This window comes from Pristis pectinata, chromosome 3 (assembly GCF_009764475.1).
Source record: "Pristis pectinata isolate sPriPec2 chromosome 3, sPriPec2.1.pri, whole genome shotgun sequence".
NCBI classification, from domain to species: Eukaryota; Metazoa; Chordata; class Chondrichthyes; order Rhinopristiformes; family Pristidae; genus Pristis; species Pristis pectinata.
In genome coordinates, this window is record NC_067407.1 from 7,819,644 (window position 1) to 7,845,240 (window position 25,597).

Genomic DNA, 25,597 nt, shown 5'->3' on the forward strand with positions numbered 1-25,597 from the left:
GGGAAAAGCCTCTGACTATCTACCTGATCAATACCTCTCATCATCTTATACACCTCTATCAGGTCCCCCCTCATCCTCTGTCTCTCCAAGGAGAAAAGGCCGAGTTCCCTCAGCCTGCTTTCGTAAGGCATGTTCCGCATTCCAGGCAGCATCCTTGTAAATCTCCTCTGCACCCTCTCTATGGCTTCCACATCTTTCCTGTAGTGAGGCGACCAGAACTGAGCACAGTACTCCAAGTCGGGTCTGACCAGGACCTATATAGCTGCAACAAAACCTCGTCGTGGCCCTTGCACCTTACTTGTCTACCTGAACTACACTTTCTCTGTAACTGTAACATCATATTCTGCATTCTGTTTACTTTTTACTGCCTCGATGTACTTATGTATGGAATGATCTATCTGGAAGGCATGCAAAACAAAAGCTTTTCACTATATCTTAGAGTAGGATAAAATGTCAGCACAACATTGTGGGCCGAAGGGCCTGTACTGTGCTGTAGTGTTCTATGTTCTATATCTCAGTTCACATGACAATAATAACCCAATACCAATACCAATAATTATTGGAGGATAAATATTAGAATCATGGAGTTATGGAGTAATTAAGAATGGATACAAATATTGGCCAAGAGATTGGGAGAATGTCCCTGCTCGTTCTCACATAGTATCAACGGCCAATTTGCATCCAAATGGAGAACAGAAGACCTCAGTTTAATGGTGTGTGTTGTCACTGTTGTTCATTGACTTGAAGCATTGACTGGTAAATTGGTAAATTGTTAAATTGGTTTATTATTGTCACATGTTTTGAGGTACAGTGAAAAATCTTGTTTTGCATGCCATCCATACAGATCATTTCATCACATCTGTACATTGAGGCAGTACAAGGGAAAAGCAATAACAGAATGCAGAATAAAGTGTTACAGTTACAGAGAAAGTACAGTGCAAGCAGACAATAAGTTGCAAGGTCATGACAAGGTAGATTGTAAGGTCAAGAGTCTATCTTATCGTACTAGGGAACTGTTTAATAGTCTTAAACCAGCAGGAGAGAAGCTGTCCTTGAGCCTGGTGGTACGTGCTTTCAGACTTTTATATCTTCTGCCTAATGGGAGGGGAGAGAAGAGAGAATGTCGGGTGTGGGTGGGGTCTTTGATTATGTTGAATGCTTTACTGAGGTAGTGAGAAGTGTAGACAGTGTCCATGGAGGGGAGGCTGGTTTCTGTGATGTGCTGAGCTGTGTCCACAACTCTCTGCAGTTTCTTGCAATCTCGGGCAGACCAGTTTCCACAGCAACTCCTTCTACCATTTCTCTTTCTCCTTCCACTGATTTCTCTTGGTTTCTCTTTCCACAGGTACTGCTTGACTGGCTGAGTTCTGACAGCATTATCTGACTCTGCTTCAGAGTGACTCAGGGTTAGCTTCATATTTGGGATTGAATTTTCCATTGCCATGGCATTTTATTATTGCGTCTTATTTCTTCACAACAGCAGCTCATACTTCAGTTCCGCCAGTACAGAATTGACTCAGTGATTTGCATTTGCAAAGTCTATGCACTGATTGAGAAGATAGGCAGTGTAGACAACAAGACACTTTCTGCTACCAGTTCCTCCCCAGACTCAAGATATAGGATTGGCTTTGCAGTTTAAGAGCTTATCTCTGCCTGTGACTGCTCCTCCCAAGCCTTCCAACTGATAAATAGTCCGCCTGTTATTTTTTAAAATGAAAGAAACTCCCAAGTGAGGTGTCAAGAGGTCGAGAAGGAGTTAAACACCAGCTTTGCTGAGAATAATAATATTCTCCAAATCCCATGAAATATATCTCCATCCATTTTGTTTATGTTTATTTAAATCGGGAATGGCGTCCAAGAGGATTTATCGACCACTGGCTCATGTAACCTATCAACAATACCCATGTGTTTATTTTATTCAGTCACTGATCCTATTTTGAGATTCTTTAATTAGTTTTCTATTTTGAATAGTCACGAGAACATACAGGGGATTATGAAAGATTGATTATGAGATATGATAAATATTTTCACAAAGGCATTGCCTGGATAACAGCTGTATAAAGACAACAATAAGTTATGGTTAGTCAATGAGTGAAGATTTTACTCCAGCCTTTCTGTGTCTACCTAACCTATCTGGCATGCTTGAATAATAAATATTTTTAAGTATAAATTTATTTTATGTATATTATAAATGGGGTCACTTTGAGCAGAGAAGGTGCTTTCTTGCTCACTATAGTTGGTGTGGGCTCCTGTCTGAAACTCTCTTCTTCAATGGCTTTGTGCACTCCCTAAGCATATAACATATTGATGCAATCATGAAAAGGCACACGAGTGGCTCTACTTCATTTGGGGTTTGAGGAGGTTTGGTATGTCACCGAAAATGCTTACAAATTTCTATAGATGTACGGTGGAGAGCATTCTGACTGGTTGCATCACCGCCTGGTATGGAGGCTCCAATGTGCAGGAGTGCAAGAGGCTGCAGAGGGTCGTAGACTCAGCCAGCTCCATCACGGGCACAACCCTCCCCACCATTGAGGACATCTTCAAGAGGCAGTGCCTCAAGAAGGTGGCATCCATCACTAGGAACCCTCACCATTCCGGACATGCCCTCTTCTTGTTACTACCATCAGGGAGGAGGTACAGGAGCCTGAAGACCCACACTCAATGATTCAAGAACAGCTTCTTACCCTCTACCATCAGATTTCTTAATGGTCCATGAACCCATGAAGACTGCCTTGTTATATCATTTTCTTGTCCTATGTATTTATTTTTGTAATTTAATGTAATTTTATGTCTTTGCACTATACTGCTGCCGCAAAACAACAAACTTCACAACACATGTCAGTGATAATAAACCTGATTCTGATTCTGATTCTGGTAAAAGAGGCACCTTTATGGCTGGCAGAGTGGTGCAGCTGTTGCCTTAAAGCACCAGAGACTCAGGTTCAATCCTGACCATAGGCGTTATCTGTGAGGAGCTTGCACATTTCCCCTCTGACCGTGTGTTTCCACTGAGTGCTCTGGCTTCCTCTCACATCATAAATGTGATGGTTGGTAGATCAATTAGGCCACTGTAAGTGGCCCCCAGTGTTTGAGTGGATGGGAACAAGGGAAGAATAAAAATGAGATTAGTGCAGTATTAATATAAATGGGTGCTGAAAGGCCTGGATAGAGTGGATGTCGAGAGGATGTTTCCATTTGTAGGTTCTACATTGTATTGAAAGGCCTGGATAAAGTGGACATGGAGAGGATGTTTCCATCAGTAGGAGAGTCTAGGATCCAAGGGCACAGCCTCAGAATAAAGGGACGTCCCTTTAGAGCTGAGATGAGGAGGAATTTCTTCAGCCAGAGGGTGGTGAATCTGTGGAATTCGTTGCCATGGAGGGCTGTGGAGACCAAGTCATTGGGAGTATTTAAGGCAGAGATTGATAGGTTCTTGATTGGTAAGGGGGTTAAGGGTTACGGGAGAAGATGGGAGAACGGGGTTGAGAAAAAATCAGGCATGACTGAAAGGCGGAGCAGACTGGATGGGCTGAGCGACCTAACTCTGTTCTTATATCTTATGGTCTTATGGGTGGTTGATGGTTGACGTGGACTTGTTGGGTCGAAGGACCTGTTTCCATTTTGTGTCTCTTCATGATGACCCAAAAGATGGAGAGAGATGGATAGATTGCCAGTTGATGGATTAATTTAGACACAAGGAATGTGAAGTTACAATTTTCAGTTTGAAGAATGAGAAGGGGGGATATAATGTGCTGGATCAGACTCTGCCCGGCCAACTGTCCATACGGGTAAATTTGCTGTGGGCACACATATCTTCTGTGGCTCCGTGGACCTAGATTCTAGCTGCTGTGGCCTTCCATGAGTCAGAACAGTCCAAGCACGCCATTGAGACACCAGGTGGAGGGTGAGGAGACTCCCCACTCCCCTTATCGCCCTCTTTCTTTCCCCTTCCCCACCCCCTCCATCTGCCCGCCACCCACACACCCCTCCCACGGGTCCCCTCCCCCCACTGTTCCCACCTGCCCTCCCCACCTCCCTCGTCTGGTTCCACGCTCCACCTTCCCTTCCCATCAGATTCCTCCTTCTGCAGCCCTCCGTCGCCTCCACCTGTCACCTCCCAGCCTCCGTCACTATTCCCACCCTCCCCTCCTCCATCTGCCCATCACCCCCCTTCACCTGGATCCACCCATCACCTGCCAGCTCTTGCCACAGCCCTTCCCCTCACCTCTTTATACTGGCTATCTCTTTCAGTCCAGATGAAGGGTCTCGACCTGAAACGTCGACAGTCCATTTCCCTCCGCAGAAGCTGCCTGACCCGCCGAGTTCCTCCAGCGTCTTGTTTTTTGCCCCACTTCCAGATCACCCTGGTAACTGTTTAACCAGCACACTGCCATCTTATGTTTTCAGCTGATTTTCAGGGATAATTGCGAACAGTTCAAATTCTTTAAAAGGAGAAAAAAAAGAAATAAAAGAAAATTATAGATCAGAAGAATCAAATTTACTTCAAAATTGCTGACACAACCGAATTAAAACAAATAGAACGAAATGAAGAAAGATAAACAAATCACGTACCCACACTTGCCTGTGAAATAAAGAAAAATACACAAATGCACTAGCCTTTTGATTCAAAGGATGGTGTTGTCCTATTGAGGCCAGCTGTGCTGTAGAGCTGAATGGCCAGGTCACGCAACAAAGCTCATTTGCGTGTCACCACTGGGTTCAGTGTAAGTTCAGTGGGTGAAGTGGGTGGTTGATTGGACTGGCATCAGATCTCCATCTCATCTCTGACATCAACCTTTCAGTGGACAATCCTGGAAGTCAGAGCAGGCTGACAGCAAGGAGGACGTTACTGTGCATGAAACAGCCCAGTATAATTGGTTTGATTGTAAAATCAGGGGGCAAAGAGATGGAATGTTAGCCATTCGTAGAATCTTAGACTCATGGATATAAGAATTGTACAACACAGAAACAGGTCCTTCACTCCCCTATGTCTATGCCAACCAACAAGTAACCATCTACATTAATTCCATTTGTTCCAAAGCTATCTATGCCTTGGTGATTCAAGTACTCGTCTAGAAACTCGTTAAATGCTGTGAGAGTCTCCACTACCTCCTCAAGCAGTGTGTTCCAGATTCCATCCATCCGCTGGGTGAAAAAATTCTTACTCAGATCCTTCTTACCCCTTCCATAGGGCTCTGGAGACTGTTGTAGGACAGAGAGACCTCAGGGTTACAGGTACCTAGTTCCCTGAAAGTGGTGACACAGGTAGGCAGTAGTGAAGAAGGTGTTTGACACGCCTGCCTCCGTTGGTCATGACATTGAGAATGAGAGTTGGATGTCACGTTGCAACTATACAGGTCATTGGTGAGACCACACAGGGAATATCGTGTGCAGTTCTGGTTGCCCAGCTGTAGGGAAGATGTCTCTAAGCTAGCGAGGGTGCAGAAAAAATTCACGAGGATGTTGCTGGGACTGGAGGGCTTGAGTTATGAGGAGACACTGGATAGGCTGGGACTTTTTTCCCCAAAGTGTAGAAGTTTGAGGAGTGACCTCATGGAGGTTTATAAAATGTTGAGGGCTGTAGATAAGGTGGATGGTCAGTCTTTTTCCTAGAACAGGGGGGTCTAAAACTAGAGGCCATAGGTTTAAGGTGAGAGGAGAAAGACTTAAAAGGGACCTGAGGGGCAACCTTTTCACACAGAGGGTGGTGTGTGTATGGAATGATCTGCCAGAGGAAGCTGAAGATAAGATAAGATATCTTTATTAGTCACATCGAAACACACAGTGAAATGCATCTTTTGCATAGAGTGTTCTGGGGGCAGCCTGCAAGTGTCGCCACCTTTCCGGCACCAACATAGCATGCCCACAACTTCCTAATCCGTATGTCTTTGGTATGTGGGAGGAAACCGGAGCACCCGGAGGAAACCCACGCAGACATGGGGAGAACGTACAAACTTCCTACAGACAGTGGCTGGAATTGAACCCGGGTCACTGGCGCTGTAATAGCGTTACGCTAACCGCTACACTAGGCAGGTACAAATGAAATGTTTAAAAGACACTTGGATTGGTACATGAGTAGGAAAAGTTTAGAGGAATATGGGTCAAATGCAGGCAAATGAGACTAGCTCAGACTGACATCTTGGTCGGCATGGATGAGTTGGGCGGAAGGGCCTTTCTTGGTGTTGTATAACTCTGTGATTCCACACTAAACCTATACCTTCTATTTTGAGACAACTCTTCAATGGGAAGAAAGTTTCTCTCTTATCTACTCTATCCATGTCCCTTATAAAGTTGGATACCTCAATCAGGAACCCCCTCAGCCTCCTCTGCTCCAAGGAAAACAACCTGCCTTATTCATTATCAATAATCCCTGAAACTGGCAGAGCAATTAATAAATGAAATGATATTTTAAAACATTTGAAATCTGTAGATTATAATGATAGTCAAGGTAGAAAGGCAAGCAATTTTTGATCAACTTTCATTAATCATGAAAGTTAAGCAAAACAAAATGTAGGAGATTTTCAGCAGGTCAGGCAGCATCTGTTGTGAAGAAATGAAACAAACTTTTCTGGTCAACAACTTTTCGTCAGAATGACCTGAAATGTTAACTCTCTCTCTCGGTGGATTGGATGGATTCTCTAAGTATCCAGTAGCCATCAAGGTCATTAGCCAGAGGCCACAGATGGTAAAGAAATCAAAGAGGAAGTGTAATTTTTTTGCATTGCAACTTGTTATGATTTATGACACATTGCCAGAAGGAGTGATAGAAGCAGATTCGAAGTCAATTGCAAAAAGCGATTTGATCTGTGTTGGTAAAAGACTGTGAGACAGAGCAAGGAAATGGGATAAATTGGATATCTCTTTCAAAGACCTGGCATCAGCACAAAAACCTGAATGTCCTCCTCCTGGAATGTATGATTCTAAGATTTTCTTTTCTTCCTCCCTTCTCAATGAGAGCAGTAGCCCAGAGGTCTAGATTATTGATCCAGAGAACTGAGTTCGAGCCCCACCAAGCCAGCTGGGGAATATAAATTCAAGTAATTAAATACATCTGGAGTAAAAAGCTAGTCTCAGCAGAAGTGACCATGAAACTATTAGCTTGTCTTTAAAACAAAAGATCTAGCTTTTTTATTGCAACACACAAGATGCTGGAGGAACACAACAGGTTGGTCAGCTCCTGTGGAGGGAAGTGAACAGTCGACGTTCTAAGTGCAGATGAAGGGTCTCGACCCGAAACATCAACTGTCCAGTTCCCTCCATTGGTGTTCCCTGACTTGTTGAGTTCCTCCAGTGTTTTATGTGTTGCTCCAGATTCCAGCATCTGCAGTCTCTTGTGTCTCCATTAGGCTTTCTATTGTCCTTCAGGAGATGCAAATCTGCCATCTTCACCTGGTCATTCTTCCCTATAAACTTCAGAGAGTGGTGAAGCATTGGAATCTCTACCCCGGTCAGTGAGCTCAATCAAAACAGAGATCGACTGATTTCCGGATATGAAAAGATGTGAAGATGGTGCAAGGTAAAATATCTGCCATGCTCTTGATGACTGGAAGAGCAAGCTTGAATCAGAATCAGATTTATTATCACTGACTTAAGTGATGTGAAATTTGTTGTTCTGCGGCAGCAGTACAGTGCAAAGACATAAAATTACTATAAATTACAAAAATAAATAAATAGTGCAAAAAAAAGAATAACGAGGTAGTGTTCATGGGTTCATGGACCGTTCAGAAATCTGATACAGAGGGAAAGAAGCTGTTCCTGAATCATTGAATGTGGGTCCTGTACCTCCTCCGCGATGGTAGCAATGAGAAGAGGGCATGTCCTGGATGGTGAGGGTCCTCAGTGATGGATGCCACCTGCTTGAAGCACCACCTCTTGAAGATATCTTTGATAGTGGGGAGTGTTGTGCCTGTGATGGAGCTGGCTGAGTCTGCAACCCTCTGCAACCTCTTGGATCCTGTGCATTGGAGCCTCCATACCAGGCGGTGATGTAACCAGTCAGAATGCTCTCCACCATACACCAATAGAAATGTATAAAGAACCAAATGGCCAATTTCTACCTCTATTAAACATAGAACATAGAACAGTACAGCACAATACAGGCCCTTCAGCCCACAATGTTGTGCTGACCTTTAAACCTCGCCTAAGACTATCTAACCCCTTCCTCCCACATATCCCTCCATTTTAAATTCCTCCATATGCTTATCTAGTAATCACTTGAATTTGACCAATGGACCTGCCTCCACCACCACCCCAGGCAGTGCATTCCATGCCCCAGCCACTCTCTGGGTGAAAAATCTTCCTCTGATATCTCCCTTGAACTTCCCACCCATTACTTTAAAGCCATGCCCCCTTGTATTGAGCATTGGTGCCCTGGGAAAGAGGTGCTGGCTGTCCACTCTATCTATTCCTCTTAATATTTTGTACACCTCTATCATGTCTCTTCTCATCCTCCTTCTCTCCAAAGAGTAAAGCCCTAGCTCCCTTAGTCTCTCCTCATAATGCATCCTCTCTAAACCAGGCAGCATCCTGGTAAATCTCCTCTGCACCCTTTCCAACGCTTCCACATCCTTCCTATAATGAGGCGACCCGAACTGGACACAGTACTCTAAGTGTGGTCTAACCAGGGTTTTGTAAAGCTGCATCATTACCTCGCGGCTCTTAAACTCAATCCCTTGACTTATGAATGCTAACACCCCATAAGCTTTCTTAACTACCCTGTCCACCTGTGAGGCAACCTTCAGTGATCTGTGGACATGGACCCCCAGATCCCTCTGCTCCTCCACACTACCAAGAATCCTGCCATTAATTTTGTACTCTGCCTTGGAGTTTGTCCTTCCAAAGTGTACCACCTCACACTTCTCCGGATTGAACTCCATCTGCCACTTCTATTCTTCATGTTATGTTCCTATGTCTGGCCTTTGTGAGATCCCAGACCCATCAAAGTGATTGACTCAGTCCCCCTCTATTTCACAGTTCAGGGGCAATTGCGAATGAGCAACAAATGGTGCCAACATTACAAGTGACATCATGTCTTATGATCGAATTAATTAAATAAAGGTTTAGTGCCAAGTAGGGAGAGCAAGAACCAATGAGGAGTCGGATTAAGATTTCATGAAGCATCATGTACCAGTCACCAAGGGAGCATCAGAAACAGCAAAGATCTTCACACATTGTCATAGAGTCATAGAGTTGTACAGCACAGAAACAGGCCCTTCAGTCCAACACTTCATACCGACCTTCCTGAGCTAGTCCCATTTGCCTGTGTTTAGCCCATATCTGTCTAACCCGGGGCAGGCACGGTAGTGTAGCGGTTAGCATAACTCTATCACAGAGCCAGTGCCCGGGTTCAATTCCAGCCACTGTCCCCTTGTCTGAGTGGGTTTCCTCCGGGTGCTCCGGTTTCCTCCCACATTCCAAAAGACGTACGGGTTAGGAAGTTGTGGGCATGCTATGTTGGTGCTGGAAGCGTGGCGACACTTGCGGGCTGCCCTCAGAACACTCTACGCAAAAGATGCATTTCACTGTTTTTTTTCAATGTACATCTGACTAATAAAGATATCTTATCTTATCTTAACCTCTGTGTGAAAACATTGTCCCTCAGATCCCCTTTAAATCTTTCCCCTTTCACCTTAAACCTATGCCCTCTAATTTTAGACTCCCCTACTGTGGGGAAAAGACTGTGACCATCCATCTTATCTGTGCCCCTCATGATTTTATAAACCTCTTTAAGGTCACCCCTCAGCTTCCTTCACTCCAGGGAAAAAAAGTCCCAGCCCATCCAGTCTCTCCTTATAGCTCAAGCCCTCCAGTCCCAGCAACAACCTTGTGAATGTCTTCTGCACCCTTACCAACGCGTTGTACAGCCGTAACGTGATGTCCCATCTCTTGTACTTAGTGCCACTGCTGATGAAGGCAAACCTGCCATATGCCTTCTTCATCACCCTGGCTGCCTGTGTTACCACATTTACTAGCCACTGAATCTCATGGCTACCACATTGCAAAGATTTTTGGTTTTGGTGATATGATTAGTTCTCATGTTCCCAAACCATTATCAGTAACAATGGCAGGCACCAGCAATAAATAGAAACCAAAGAAAGATTCACACTTCTATAAAATATCTTGGCAGCCGATGAGGTGCGTAATGTGAAGGATGCAGTTGTTAATTTGAACACAGCAGGGGTCCCACAAACAACATTACAGTAATGGCCCAATAACCTGTTTTTCAGAAATGTTGATTGAGGAGTAAATATTGGCCAGTCCATCAGGAAAAACTCCTTTGTGTTTTTTTAAATAATGCTATGTGTTCTTCTACACCTCCCCAAAACCTTTATTTAACCTCTTATCCAAAAAAGAACACATCACTCCCTCAACACTCCACTGGTACATTAACATACAATCTTGTGCTCAAATTATTGAGTTGCAACTTGAACTGAGAATCTTCTGAATCAAAAGCAAGGATGTTAATAATGAGTAAAGACAGGCTGAGATCTAATTTGAACCAGTAAAAAATCTGTTACGTGGGACCTCAGATGACCAGGCATTTTGTCGCAAATTCTTTGGATGATGGACAGATACACATGAATACATCTGGAGCAGAAGGTTTGAACTTGCCCCAGACGTAATCCAGGCTGACATGTCAGTGCAGTACTGATGAAGTGCTGCAATGTCATTGATGCCGTTTTCAGACGAGGTTAAGTCGCAACCTTTCTCTGACCTTAAGTAAAGTGAAACAATCCTGAGGGATTCTTTCAAAAAACAGAGGAGCTCTTCTCAGTCTCCTGGCCAATATTTAACCCTCAACCATCAAGAGTATCCAGCCACTGCCTCATCACTAACAATACTGTGTGCAAATTATCCGTCACATTTCCCTTAGTACCACCACAGCTACATTTTGTTGACTGTAAGAGTGCTTTAAAACACCATGCAATATTCATTTATCATTTTCCTTGAGTTTTGTGGAGAAATTAAATCCATCTTTACATACTGCTGTAAATATCACTAACAATGCGTCCTGGTCCAACCATGCGGACACTATGGCCAAGAAAGCACACCAGTACCTCTACTTCCTCAGAAGGCTAAGGATATTCAGAATTCTATGTATATCTTCAACATCTCTTCCCAATTTTTACAGATGCACCACAGAAAGCATCTTATCTGGAAGCATCACAGTTTTGGATGGCAACTGTTCAGTCCAAGACTGCAAGAAATTGCACAGTTGTGAATACAGCCCAGTCCATCACGCAAACCAGCCTCCCCTCCATTGATTTCATCTACACATCCCGCTGCCTCAGGAAAGCAGCCAATGGAATCAAGGACCCCTCCCACCCTGAACATTCTCTCTTCTCCCCCTTCCCATTGGGAAGAAGATACAAAAGCCTGAAAGCACATACCACCAGGCTCAAGGATAGCTTCTATCCCACTGTTATAAGGCTATTAAAAGGTTCCCTAGTACAAGATGGACACCTGACCTCACCATCTACCTCATTATGGCCTTGTACCTTATTGCCTGCCTGCACTGCACTTTCTCTGCACTGTAACACATTACTCTGCATTCTGTTTTCCTTTTTACAACCTGGATGTACTTATGCATGGATTGATCTGTCTGGATTGAACACATTCATAAGCTTTCCATTGTATCTCGGTACATGTGACAAGAATAACCCAATACTAATACCAATACTGAGGGTCATTGGGACAGTCAAGACATAGTCAGAGATAAGGCTACAAATTTAGGAGGAACAGTTCTCAGTCTCTCTGACCCAGGTGTCATGTCTTGCAACATCGACTCATGAATGTCTCACCACAAGGTCAAGGCCACCATTCCTCCCAGACTTGAGGTGTGAAGTCCAAAAGTACCAAACTACATTATTACTGCTAAAATAATTACAGCTGTGAATGTAGCAACATGGAATATATTGCCCTAGTTGTCAGACCACACATTTGACCTGAATTTTATCGTAAAATCTTTAATTAATAGGCTCGTCTTTCATTAATCCCCTTGCTGCTTCTACAGCAGGTTGTTTACCCTTGAAGTTGCTTACATAAGGTTTTATTTTTAGTCCAGCAGCTTAATCAAGATAAGGGAATTCCGATGGAAAGAAAAGGTTTCCAAAGTTTGTGATTTACGATTGGATAGGCAAGGTAGTGGGAGTGGGTGTTTGGAGAAGGGCCTGGTAGGGGGAAGCAGGAACCTATCACCACATCAGTTTGACAGTTTCATATTAAGATGCTAAAGTCCAAGTGATATCCTATTTCAGCCTCATACAGCTGTCATCTAGGTTCTCAGCCTCTGACACCAGCCTTGCATCAAAATACTCTCCAGATACAGCTTTCTGTTGAAGGCAGCTGCATCTTTATCTGCACTGGGAACTTGGCCTGAAGAATACAAGTACAACTTGTGTTGATAATAGCAGTTTTAACACTGTTTGAGCTGTTACGGTGCAGAGGGAGGACATTCGGCCCATCAAGGCTGCTCCTGGAGCAATTCCACCAGTCCCATTCCCCTGCTCTTTCTCCATTGGAAAATAACTTAGTTTTTCTCAAGTTCAGATTCAGATTAGTTTATTGTTATATACACCAGGGTGCAATGAAATTCCTTACTTGTGTGCTCACAGAGCAAACAGTACATGCGGTAATAATAAACACAACAGTAAATACAGTGACTAGAACAAAAACAGTGCAATGGTACAAAGACTGTAGTGCAAAAAGAAATGCTAACATGATAATAACTGAGAGAGGTAGAATCAAGGACTTGAGAACATGGCAGCCCCACCTGGAAGGGGATGTGAGAGTGGTGATTGGTTCAGAAGTCTGACAGCAGTGGAGAAGGAGTTGCTCTTGAGTCTGGATGTCCGGGCTTTCAAGCTCCTGTATCTAGAAGATAGAAGAGAGAAAAAGGAATGGCCAGGGTGGCAGGCATCCTTGACTATACTGTTAGAATTCCTGATGCAAAGCACCTTGAATATGAAGATAGTGCCTCTCTGATTCCCTCTTGAAGGTCCCATGGAAACTGTTTCCAAAGCCCCTACGGGCCCCGAGTTCCACTACCTGGGTAAAAAAAGTATCTTTGTCCTACATGCAGAGTCTCGACCTGAAACGTTGACCATCCCTCTGTCTCCACAGATGCTGAATGACCCACTGAGTTCCTCCAGAAGTTTGTTTTTTGCTTTGATTTACAGGATCTGCAGTCTCTTGTGTCTCCCACAAGCACCTCCTGCACATATTTTAAATCTGTGGCCACTGATCCTCAAACTTTCCACTAATGGGAACACCTTCCCTCTACATATCCTGTCGAAACCTCCAGTGAATCTCCTCTCAGCCGTCTCTGGCCAAAGTAAACATCCCCAGCTCCTCTGGTTTCACCTTGGAACTGAATTCCTCCATCCTTTGATTTCCCAGAGCAAGGCAATCAAAAAAATCGAGGATGTAGGTTTATTGTGAGAGGGGAAAAGTTTAAAAGAGATTTACAAAGTTGGAGAAGGTCTACTGCATTCGGTGCTCCCAATGTGGCCTCCTCTGCATCAGCAAGACCAAGAGCAGGCAAAGCAACCATTTTGCAGAGCACGTACACTTGGTCCGCAATGGAAATACCGAGCTCCCAGTTGCATTCCACTTCAATTCCTATTCCGACTCCAACACTGACCTGTCCATCCTTGGCCTTCCCCAGTGCCAGGGTGAGGCCCAACGCAAACTAGAGGAAAAAGCACATCGTATTCCATCTGGGTAGTTGACAAGCCAATGGCATGAACATTGAGTTTTACAATTTTAGGTAACTGTCCCCTTTGATGAGTTCTTTCCCCCTCTCCCTCCCTTTATACTGTCCACCCCCTACCTTCAGATCCTACTCCGGTCCTGCATTTTATCCTCTTTCACTCAAACCTTCCTCCCCTCCCAGCCCCCCCCCCCCCATCACCTATCTTCATCCCCCTCCCCCTCTTGGTTCCATTCACCTACTAAACACAGAGTTAACCCACAGGCTACCCCCCCTCCCCAATCTAGTTCTGGTTCTATCTGCCATACACCTCTCCCTTAATGGTTCCCATCCTCAACTCCTTTACTTACCAGAGTCCAGCACTGGGAGCCCTTTGTGTTCCTACTTATCTCTCTCCAGCAGCTGTCTCCAACCTTCACCCTCCCCTCTCCCCACCTCACTTCATCTGCCTCTCATTTACTCTTTCTCTCTCTGTCTGCCTCCATCTATCATTCACCTGCCACTGTCTCCCAACTACACCACCCCTCCCCACTGCATTTAAACAGGCTGCAGTTAGTGGTAATTGCTTTAGTATTGTCACATGTACTGAGATACAGTGAAAAACTTTGTTTTGCATGCCATCCAGACTTATCAGGTGGCACGGTAACGTAGCAGTTAGCGTAACGCTGTTACAGCACCAGTGATCCTGGTTCAATTCCCACCGCTGTCTGTAAGGAGTTTGTATGTTCTCCCCATGTCTGCGTGGGTTTCCTTCAGGTGCTACGGTTTCCTCCTACATTCCGAAGACCTACGGGTTAGGAGCTGTGGGCATGCTATGTTGGTGCCGGAAGAGCGGCGACACTTGCGGGCTGCCCCCAGCACACTCTCAGTAACATAAAAAGAAGCATTTCACTGTGTGTTTCGATGTACATGTGACTAATAAATATCTTATATCTCATAAGCACATCGACGTCAGACAAAAGGAAAAATACAGAATACAGAATATAGTGTTACAGTTACAGAGAAAATGCAGTGCAGGTAAACAAATAAGGTACAAGGGCATGACGAGGTAGATTGAGAGATCAAGAGTTCACCTTTTACCGTATGACCGGTCCATCCAACAGTCTGACAACAGCGGGATAGAAGCTGTCCTTGAGCCTGGTGGTGCGTGTTCTCAAGCTTTTGTATCTTCTGCCCGATGGAGAAGAGAGAATGATGGTGGGGGGGGGGGGAAGGGTTTTTGCTTCTGTTGGCTGCTTTCCCAAGGCAGCAGGAAGTGTAGATGGAGTCAATGGAGGGCAGGCTTGAGGTAAACTGGGCTGTGTTCACAGATCTCTACGATTTCTTGCAGTCATGGGCAGAATAGGTTTCATACCAAGCTGTGATGCATCAGGATAGGATCCCTTCTGTGGTGCGTATGTAAAAACACACTGTGCGCTTGCACCTTATTGTCTCCTTGCACTGCACTTTCTCTGTAAATGTAACACTATATTCTGCACTCTGTGCTGTTTTCCCTTTGTACTTCCTAGATGTTTTTACAGGTATGTTTGGATGGCACGCAAACAAACACTTTTCACTGTATCTTGGTACATGTGACAATAATAAACCAATTACCAATAACTACTAATTGCAGCCTTTTTAAAAAAATCAATGCCCTGCTCCCTGTTGCCTGGATTGGAGAGCATGTCTTATGAGGATAGGTTGAGTGAGCTCGGGCTTTTCTCTTTGGAGAGAAGGAGGATGAGAGGTGACTTGATAGAGGTGTACAAGATGATAAGAGGCATAGATCGAGTGGACAGTCAGAGACTTTTCCCCAAGACGAAGGTGGCTAACATGAGGGGGCATAATTTTAAGGTGATTGGAGGAAGGTATAAGGGGGATGTCAGATGTAAGTTTTTTACACAGAGAGTGGTGGGTGTGTGGAACACACTGCCAGTAGAGGTTGTGGGGGCAGATACATTAGGGACATTTAAGAGACTCTTAGGTAGGCACACAAATGATAGAAAAATGGAGGGCTATGTGGGAGGGAAGGGCTAGATAGATCTTAGAGCAGAATAAAATGTCAGCACAACGTTGTGGGCCGAAGGGCCTGTACTGTGCTGTAATGTTCTATGTTCGATGTAATTGCCTGGTCATTGCTAATCGACCTGTCGATGATGGCTGGTGGGATGTCATGTACTATTTGTACAGTTTCATGATGTATGGCAGAAGTGTGGCATCAAGACACTAAAACACATTGCAGGTATGAGGGCAGAAGCTATGTTTGCAACAGTGCAGCGGTGTCTGCATTTCTATGGCACTTAATTGGATGCTGAGCAATTTAGACATCCCAAGGATTTGAAAGGCATTTCAAAAAAAACAACGTTTTAATGTCTCCTTCTCCAAACAAGTGAGCCAACTGGCTGAGAAAAGGATTTATTGGCTTTATTTGGCCATTGCTTTGTGGCAGATTCTTCTAAATGAGCCAAGAGTGCTTGCAGGTGCTGGCAAAAGGCTTTCACATTTTTCATTATCGTGAAAACCAAAATGAAATGTTTCAAACCTGTTTTTTTGCAACCTTACAGCTTTCAGTTCAAAAGGAAATGACAGGGAAAATTGTAACCAAAAATACTGGTGTCTTAGGAAAGAATTTTTTCTTTTCATGTTGCAACAGATTATCAAGAGAATTAGACTGTATTTAAAAACAATGGAGGCAAATACTTTTTTTTAAAGAAATCATTCATTAAACTGGGATTCAACAGCAAAATGAAGAAACTGGGTTTAGCAGCAATGCTCATTATTGGTCTAAAACCTCAGTCAGTGTGGGATTAAATTACTGCGGTTATTGGTAATTTTGTTTTATTATTGAGGAGAGTCATCCACACCACTTTTAGTGTGATCACAAAAGAAGAATCATCAAAACGCATGAACAAGATTTGTCATGTTTCTTTTCATCAAACCCAATTTCACTCTTCAACCCAGCTGATAATCCAGTTTGGTTGTACTGGTTATAAATTTCCAATTTCAATTGGCAAAATTAATTGGCTGATAGTGAGGTTTAGCGAGTGGGGAAGTGGGTGAACAGCAATGTTTCATCATGAGATTTACAAAGGCTCCATTATATATACAATCTACCTTGTTGTGACCTTGCACCTTATTGTCTACCTGCACTGCACTTTCTCTGTAACTGTGACACTTTATTCTGTACTGTTATTGTTTTTTACCTGTACTACCTCAATGAACTCTGTGCTAAATCAATGTAATTGCACTGTGTAAATGAATTGACCTGTACGAACGGTATGCAGACAAGTTTTTCACTGTACCTTGGTACAGTGACAATAATAAACCAATAGCAATACCAATATATAAGGCTAATTCTTTCATCCTCTCCACCTTGTGACATGGTAGAGGATGAAAAGGGAAAATAATTCTGGGAAATGAATTGACAGTACAATGATCATGGAGAAAGACATATCCCAATTGTATTTATTGTAAACATAATGAACAAAGTGTATTTTTGGGGGGGAAAAAAAAACAGTTCTCCCAGCATGAGTTCATCTGGATGAGCAGTCTCCAACCTGATGGCATGAACCGGTGGTGTTGTGGATAGCGTAGAGGGCTATCGAAGCTTACAGAGAGACATTGATAGGATGCAGAGCTGGGCTGAGAAGTGGCAGATGGAGTTCAATCCGGAGAAGTGTGAGGTGGTACACTTTGGAAGGACTAACTCCAAGGCGGAGTACAAGGTTAATGGCAGGATTCTGGGGAGGAGGCAGAGGGATCTGGGGGGTTCATATCCACAGATCACTGAAAAGTTGCCTCACAGGTGGATAGGGTAGTTAAGAAAGCTAATGGGATGTTAGCTTTCATAAGTCGAAGGATCGAGTTTAAGAGCCGCGAGGTAATGATGCAGCTCTACAAAACTCTGGTTAGACCACACTTGGAGTACTGTGTCCAATTCTGGTCGCCTCATTATAGGAAGGATGTGAAAGCGTTGGAAAGGGTGCAGAGGATATTTACCAGGATGCTGCCTGGATTAAAGAGTATGGATTATGAGGAGAGACTAAAGGAGCTAGGGCTTTACTCATTGGAGAGAAGGAGGATGAGAGGAGACATGATAGAGGTGTACAAAGTATTAAGGGGAATAGATAGAATGGACAGCCAGCACCTCTTTCCCAGGGCACCAATGCTCAATACAAGATGGCATGGCTTTAAAGTAATGGGTGGGAAGTTCAAGGGAGATATCAGAGGGAGGTTTTTCACCCAGAGAGTGGCTGGTGCATGGAATGCGCTGCCTGGGGTGGTGGTGGAGGCTGATACGTTGGTTAAGTTGGTATTGGTATTGGTATTGGTTTATTATTGTCACTTGTACCGGGGTACAGTGAAAAACTTGTCTTACAAACCAATCGTACAGGTCAATTCATTACACAGTGCAGTTACTTTGAGTCAGTACAAAGTGCATTGAGGTAGTACAGGTAAAAACCATAACAGTACAGAGTAAAGTGTCACAGTTACAGAGAAAGTGCAGTGCAATAAGGTGCAAGGTCACAACAAGGTAGATCATGAGGTCATAGTCCATCTCACTGTATAAGGGAACTGTTCAATAGTCTTATCACAGTGGAGTAGAAGCTGTCCTTAAGTCTGGTGGTATGTGCCCTCAGGCTCCTGTATCTTCTACCTAATGGAAGAGGAGAGAAGAGAGGATGTCCCGGGTGGGTGGGGTCTTTGATTATGCTGGTTGCTTCACCAAGATGAGAGGTAAAGACTGAGTCCAAGGAGGGGAGGTTGGTGTCCATGATGCGCTGGGCTGTGTCCACAACTCTCTGCAGATTCTTGTGGTCCTGGGCAGAGCAGTTGCTGTACCAAGCTGTGATACATCCAGATAGGATGCTTTCTATGGTGCATCGGTAAAAGTTGGTGAGAGTCAAAGGGGACAAAACAAATTTCTTAAGCCTCCTGAGGAGGTAGAGGCGCTGGTGAGCTTCCTTGGCCGTGGCATTTACGTGATTTGACCAGGACAGGCTGTCGGTGATGTTCACTCCCAGGAACTTGAAGCTCTCAACCTTCTCGACTTCAGCACCATTAATGTAGACAGGTGTATGAACACCACCCCCTTTCCTGAAGTCAATGACCAGCTCTTCAGTTTCGTTGACATTGAGGAAAAGGTTGTTGTCGTGACACCATTCCACTAAGCTCTCTACCCCCTTCCTGTACTCCGACTCACCGCTGTTTGAGAGATTGTTAGATAAGCATATGGAGGAATTTAAAATAGAGGGATATGTGGGAGGAAGGGGTTAGATAGTCTTAGGCGAGGTTTAAAGTTTGGCACAACATTGTGGGCCGAAGGGCCTGTATTGTGTCGTATTGTTCTATGGTTCTATGGTATGAACCCCGAATTTACAAACTTCCGGTGACCACTCCCTCTCTGTCCCTTTACTCTTTTCTTTCTTTTCTCTCTCCTCTTGATCCATCTGGCCCCCGTCATCCTCTCTTACCCCTCCCTCCCCCCCTTTCCATGTGCCCATCACCCACACATTCCTCTCACTGATTCCCCTCCCTGTTTTTTCCGTGCTCCACCTTCCTCTCCTATTAGATCCCACCTTCCTCAGCCCTTTGTTCACTTCCACATCTCCCAGTTCAGGCATCATTCTCACTCTTCCCTCTCCCATCTGCCTATCACCCCCCCTCACCTGGATCCACCTATCGCTTACCAGCTCTTGCTCCACCCCTTCCTTCCACCTCTTTATACCGGCCATCTCCCCTCTTTCTTTCCAGTCCAGGTGAAGGGTCTCCACCTGAAACGTCGACTGTCCATTTCCCTCCACAGATGCTGCCCGACCCGCTGAGTTCCTCCAGCATCTTGTGTGTTGCTCCAGTTTTCCAGCATCTCTTGTGTCTTCATGAGTTCACCCCAAGCAGTTGTGTAACACTCTGTGTTGTACAGTCTGCTCCTAGGGACCCGTACTGAGACAAGCACCAACTGCTACTGGAAGGTCACCAACGCACTCCGAGTCAGCCCAGAACGTATTGGTTTGGGAGACATCCGCAAGGGAATGCTGGCCACTGGCACATTCCAGGGTCCGAGGGTCCTTGCTGACGGATGCATTGAAGCTTGTGCAGTCACAGGCACGGTAGTGTAGCGGTTAGCATAACGCTATTACAACACCAGCGACCTGGGTTCAATTCCCACTGCTGTCTGTAAGGGGTTTGTACGTTCTCCCCATGTCTGCGTGGGTTTCCTCTGGGTGCTCCGCTTTCCTCCCAATTTCCAAAGGTGTACGGGTTAGTAAGTTGTGGGCATGTTATGTTGGCATCGGAAGTGTGGCGACATTTGCGGGCTGTCCCCAGAACACTCTACACAAAAGATGCATTTCACTGTGTGTTTTGATGTACATGTGATTAATAAAGATATCTTAAAAAGATATCTTAATCTTAGGTTGTACACCATGGAAACAGGCCCTTTGACCCTACCCATCCATGCAGACCAAGTTGCCTGCCTCAGTTAGTCCCTCTTGCCTTTGGTCCATGTCCCTCTAAACCTTTCCTATCCATGCACCAGTCCAAAAGTCTTTTAAGCATTGTAATTGTACCAATCTCTAACCCTTCCTCTGGCAGCTCGTTCCAGATACAGACCACCCTCTGTGTGAAAAAGTTGGTTCCCTTTAAATCTTTCTCCTCTCACGTTAAACCTATACCCTCTAGTTTTAGACTCCCCTGCCTGGGAAAAAGACTGTGACCAATCACCTGATCTCTGCCCTCATGGTTTTATAAACCTCTATAAAGCCACTCCTCAGCCTCCGATGCTCCAGGGGAAAACAGTCCCAGACTATCCAGTCTCTCCTTATAATGCAAGGCTTCCAGTCCCAGCAACTTCCTGCAACTTCAGCACTGAGGGGCTAGTACCTGTGTGATTACACCTCCATCACTTCACAGGTACATCATTTAAGGAGGAGACATGAGTGATGTTGACACGTTGTAAGAGAACTTATCAAACTGATATAAAGAGACTGCAGAGGGTTGTAGACTCAGCCAGCTCCATCACGGGTACAATCCTCCCCACCATCGAGGACATCTTCAAGAGGCAGTGCCTCAAGGAGGCGGCATCCACCATTGACCCTTACCACCAGGAACATACCCCCTTCGTGTTACTACCATCGGGGAGGAGGTACAGGAGCCTGAAGACCCACACTCAACGATTCAGGAACAGCTTCTTCCCCTCCGCCATCAGATTTCTGAACGGTCCATGAACCCATGAACATTCCCTCGTTATTCCTCTTTTGCACTTTTTGTTTATTTTGTAACTTACAGTAATTTTTATGTCTTGCACTGTACTGCTGCTGCAAGACAACAAATTTCACAACATGTCAGTGATAATAAATCTGATTCTGATTCCGAACTGATGATACAGTGAATGTAGAGAAAGAAAAGCCCCAATTGTATTTACTCAACATACTATGAATGAAGTATATTTTTTGGGGGAAAGAAAGTTCTGGGAGATGTCCTGGCTTTGCTTTCAAGGTGGCTATTACTCAGTTCAAATATTTTTTTCAGCAATCTGTGCCAACAAAGAGGCATGTAATTAATCCTCGGAGATTATGTTCAGCGCTCTTGAGCATGTAAGTGACTCCCTTTGTCCAAGCACAGCTTCAGCTGGTTCACGTAGTAATCAATTGTCAGGCTGTATCCTCAGACTGTAATTAAGACCCTAATAGTCACTCACCGCCCTCAACAAGGATAGAATGTGGCAACTAATTCTAAAACATCTCAACACCAATGTCTTTGCCCCCCCCCATTAATATGATAATAGCTCTGTTTCATGTGATAAATTTTTATCTGTCTCTGCAGCTGGATTTTCTCATCAGCCTTTCATCACCTTTAATGGGGATTCATCTTGTAATTACTTCTGGCTGAAGTAGCTAACAAGGTATCTTGGTATAACCTGTGGTTTGGGCTCATGAGGCTCTGCCCAGTGCAACCATGGCATCGAGTCATAGTCATAGAGCTATACGACATGGAAAAAGGTCCTATGGCTCAGTTCATCCATGCCGAGCAGGCTGCCTAACTGAGTTAGTTCTGTTTGCCTGTATTTGGCCCATATCCCTCTAAATCTTTCCTATCCTGATAGAAGTTTATAAAATTATGAGGGGCATAGATAGGGTAGACAGTCAGAATCTTTTCCCCAGGATAGAAATGTCAAATAGAACACCACAGCTCAGTACAGGCCCTTCGGCCTATAATGTTGTGCCAACATTTTATCCTGCTCTAAGATCTATCTAACCCTTCCCTCCCACATAGCCCCCTATTCCTTTATCATTCATGTGTCTATCTAAGAGTCTCTTAAATGTCCCTAATGTATCTGCCCCCACAACCTCTGCTGGCAGTGCGTTCCAGGCACCCACCACTCTCTGTGTAAAAAACTTACCCCTGAAGTTCCCCTTATACCTTCCTCCAATCACCTTAAAATTATGTCCCTTCGTGTCAGCCATTGTCACCCTGGGAAAAAGTCTCTGACTGTCCACTCGATCTATGCCTCTTATCACCTTGTACACCTAATACTTGAGGACATGAGTTTAAAGTGAGAGGAGGAATGTTTAAAGGAGATGTGCGGGGCAAGTTTTTTGCACAGAGAGTGGTGGGTGCCTGGAACTGCCAGGGGTGGTGACAGAAGCAGATACAATGGTGGCGTTTAAGAGGCTTTTTGACAGGCCCATGAATATGCAGGGAATGGAGAGATTATGGATCATGTACAGGCAGAAGAAATTAAGTTTAATTCGGCATTGTGTTTAGTGCAGACATTGTGGGCTGAAGGGCCTGTTCCTGTGCTGTACTGTTCCATGTTGGTGATAGTGGAAGGTTGTTTCTCGGACTGGAGGTCCATGACAAGTGGTGTGCCTCAGGGGTCGGTGCGGGTCCATTATTGTTTGTTGTCTATATCAACAATTTGGATAAGAATGTACAAGGTACAGTTAGTAAATTTGCAGATGACTCTAAAGTAAATGGTATAGTAGACAATGAAGAAATTTATCAAAAATTACAGGGGGATCTTGATCAGCTGAGTAAATGGGCCAAGGAATGGCAAATGGAGTTTAATTCAGATAAGTGCGAGGTGTTGCATTTTGGAAAGTCAAATCCAAGTAGGACTTGACAGTGAATGGCCAGGCCCTGCGGGGTGTTGGAGAATAGAGGGACCTTGGAGTACCTTGGAGTTCACTGAAAGTAGAGTCACAGGTAGACAGAGTGGTGAAGAAGGCTTTTTGTCACACTGGCCTTCATAAGTCAGGGCATTGAGTATACAAGTTGGAGGTCATGGTGCGGTTGTACAGGGTGCTGGTGAGGCCGCACTTGGAGTATTGTGTTCATTTTTGGTCACCCTGCTATAAGAAAGATGTCATTAAGCTGGAAAGAGTGCAGAAAAGATTTAAAAGTATTTGCTACTCTCTGCAGCTTTCTATGCTCCTGCACATTCAAATTGCTGTACCAGACCGTGATGCAACCAGTCAGGATACTTTCGACAGTACATCTGCAGAAGTTTGTTAGAGTGTTCGATGACAAGCCCAACCTCCTTAACCTTTTCAGTACCTCCTGCTCCTAACTTGTATGTATGTTTGTATACATCTACCATACTCCCAACCTACCAAATAGATTGAATTTCATTTAATTTCAAAGCAGGTGGTGGGATCTGAATTCATGACCTCAGTGTCACTCGTCCTATGACAGGACCACGATAAGAATGTACCAGTAAAATAAGCTGTTCTCTTACATCACACATATAATGTAGTCTAATCATTACATGTGCCCAGTGATGTACCATCTTGACGACGTATTCTGAGCAGGATTCAAATTACATAATGCCCATATTCTTTCCTTCCCATCCCACATAAAAATAGAAAAGATCTCCCTATTTTCACCTCCTCGTCTCCCTCCTACAACCTTCCCCTTTCACACCTCCTACTCCCAAATCCAATCTTTAACTTTCCCCCTTCCCTTCCGCCTTATCCTGTACCCTCACCATCCACTCTGAAGCTCAGCTGTGTCCTGCAGTCATATAAACTAGTAATAGCCTTTATTCTGTCTGATTTCCCTTGCTAAAAGGCTGTTTTCTCATTGAAATTCTTTGATCTTTGTTAATTTTTAGCATCCCGACAGGTTTTATGTTGGGCTTCTCCCATTGTTGATAATTATTTTTTATATTTATTTGACCTTATTGTTCTGAATGGAATCCAAGGACCTGTGTGACCTGGGACCTGATGGTTGTTTGCCACAAACACAGGTGAGCAGGGCATATTGCATTGCCTCATTATTTCCTGCTAGCTTAAATCACGGAAACCCACAGCACAGTAGGAGACTGTTCTGCCCATTGTATCTACCTGTTGCTTCAAAGAATTATCCAATTAGTTGTCTGCTTATAATTCTCAGCCCTGTAAATTTCTGCTTTTCAAGAATATATTCAATCTTCTTTTGAACGTTGCGATTGAATCTGCTTCAACTGCCCTTTCAGGCATTGTATTTTCCATTGTAAGTCGCTACTAGGTTATGATCTGAAATGCATAATTTATCATTCTTATTTCTTGTTCATTTTTTTTTCATTACTTTTCTTGCTTCCAGTTCCTTATTTTATTGACTCAGATCTCTGCAAAATCTTTTCCTATTCACGCATTATAACAATAAAATATAATTGTGAAATATAAAACCATTGAATCATTACAACACAGAAGGAAGACACTCCATCCATTGAATCCATGCCAGCGCCTGGAATTCTATTGATATGCATTGGTATATATTGACATCTAGCAATTCTATTTGTCCTGGTCTCACATTTTTTTTACACAGTCCTGAAAATTATTCCCTGACAAATCCCTATCCAATTCCAGATCAGCATAGAACATAGAACAGTACAGCACAGGAACAGGCTCTTCAGCCCACAATGTCTGTGTCAACCATGGTGCCAAATTAAACTGCACATCTGCCTGTACATGCTCTATATCTCTCCATCCCTTGCCTATTCATGCGTCTGTCTAAATGCCTCTTAAACGTTGCTATTGTATCAGCCTCCACCACCACCCCTGGCAGCACATTCCAGTCACCCACCACTCTCTGCATAGAAACCGTGCCCCGCACATCTCCTTTAAACTTTCCCCCCTTAATATCATCTACTGCATTCAGTGCTCCAAGTGTGACCTCCTCTACATTGGCGAGACCAAACGCAGACTAGGTGACCGATTCACAGAACACCTGCATCTCCCCGTTACCAGTCACTTAAGCTCCCTCCCACACTATCACTGATATGTCAGTCCTCAGCCTGCTCCACTGCCAGGAGAATTCCAAGTAAAAACTGGGGGAACAGACCTCATTTGCCGTCTTGGAACCTCGCAGCCTAACGGCATGAATATTGAATTCTCCCACTTTTGGCAATCCTGCTTTTAGGTGATCGCCTGCTTTTCTCCACAGATGCTGCCTGGCCTGCTGAGTTCCTCCAGCATTATCATGTTTTTCATCTAGATTCCAGCATCTGTAGTCATTTGTTTCTCCTTTAAACTTTCCTCCTCTTACCTTAAAGCTATGACCTCCATCTCTGCCCTGGGATAAAGATACCCTATCTATGCCTCCTATCATTTTATATACTTCTGTCAGGTCTCCCCTCAGCCTCCGACACTCCAGAGGAAAGAATCCAAGTTTGTCCAACCTCTCCTTTGGCTAAAACCCACTCTCTGCTTAAAAACACATTATCTCACAACTTCTGTCCAATATGTTAGATCTGAGCCCTCTGGTCCTTGACCATCTGTGAATTGCAACAATGAACATAGAACATAGAACACTACAGCACAGTACAGGCCCTTCGGCCCACAATGTTGTGCCGAATTTTATCCTGCTCTAACATCTATCGAATCCTTCCCTCCCACATAGCCCCCTATTTTTCTATCATTC